Raw genomic sequence first — 1298 nt, 5'->3', positions numbered from 1 at the left:
ATATATATATATATATATATATATATATATATACATACATATATATATATATATAGAGAGAGAGAGAGAGAAGAGAGACAATGTTATATTAAATCTCTGAGCAAGATATAAACAGTAGCAGTACAGAACCGTAACATATTTGCCAACTAAGTGTGGTGCCCTATACAGGACAGGGCTACTGATGTTTATAGCCCTAGGAAGACATCTCCTCCATCTGGCTAATGACACACATTCTGTGTCCGATTAATATTTGCGAGGGTAGGTCATCGCTCCCAACTCTAGCCTTACATGATATACATGGACTCAAGTTTCTGGGTGGGTACCCATCCTCAGAATGTGTTAATCACCAGCTAGTGATGGAAGCTCATTCCACTCGCAAATTACCTGTATAGGATGCCACGCTTAGTTGGCAAATACACAAATACATGTAACAGTTCTGTACTGCCACTGTTTATATCTTGCTCAGAGATTTGATATAACATTCTCTCTGTCTCTTCTTCAAGATCAGTGACGGTGAGAAAAATATACAGTAATTTGCAAGTGGAATGAGCTTCCATTACTAGCTGATGATTAACATACGCTGAGGACAGGTAACCACTCAGAAACTTGAGTCAGTGTGTATCACGTAAGGCTAGAGATAGGAGCAATGACCATCCCTCACAAAAATTAATTGGACACAGAATGTGTGTCCTTCTAAAACTAAGCAATAACATCATGAAAATCTCAAAGCTACAAGATGATGCATGATTAATTTTAGAGAATGTGAATAAGTAGGCATTACATTTGACAGAGTAATTTGAATTCTAAAGGGTTGATGCTAGCTTAACTATTAGGGTTAACTATTATGTATATATCACTATACCTGCCCCTCTCTTCTGTCCCTCCTGGAACCTACCCAACCACATATCATTGGTCATTCACCCCTCTTTATCCATCATTCACAACAGCTATCATTTATCACCATTCTTCTCACAAATTCTCCACCTCTCACTCCCTCAAACACCTACCCACTCTCTTGGTTTCTCTGTCCCACTCACTTCTCATGACCTAGTAACTTGAGGGTCCACCCAGGCATCTCATCACTGTCTTTCTTCTATCTTGTTTCAGTCATTAGACACTGTGACCATGCTGGTGCACTGCCTTAAGGAATTTTGGTCAAACTAATTGACCCCACTACTTTTTTTTTTTATAAGCCTGGTACTTCTATTGGTCTCTTTTTGCCCTGAACTGCTAAGTTACAGGGACATAAATATCCCAACACTGGTTGTCAAGTGGTGGTGGGACATGCACACACAGAT

The 1298-nt window shown here is 39.3% G+C and overlaps 1 protein-coding gene across 3 annotated transcripts in view; it reads right to left on the bottom strand.

Moving 5' to 3' along the window:
* LOC106875830 (WD repeat domain phosphoinositide-interacting protein 2) overlaps window positions 1–1298 on the bottom strand; it is a 97507-nt gene that overhangs the window by 42311 nt on the left and 53898 nt on the right. The gene's annotated exons all lie outside the window — the stretch shown is intronic.

This window comes from Octopus bimaculoides, chromosome 7 (genome assembly GCF_001194135.2).
Source record: "Octopus bimaculoides isolate UCB-OBI-ISO-001 chromosome 7, ASM119413v2, whole genome shotgun sequence".
NCBI classification, from domain to species: Eukaryota; Metazoa; Mollusca; class Cephalopoda; order Octopoda; family Octopodidae; genus Octopus; species Octopus bimaculoides.
This window is presented reverse-complemented; position numbering and strand designations above follow the sequence as displayed.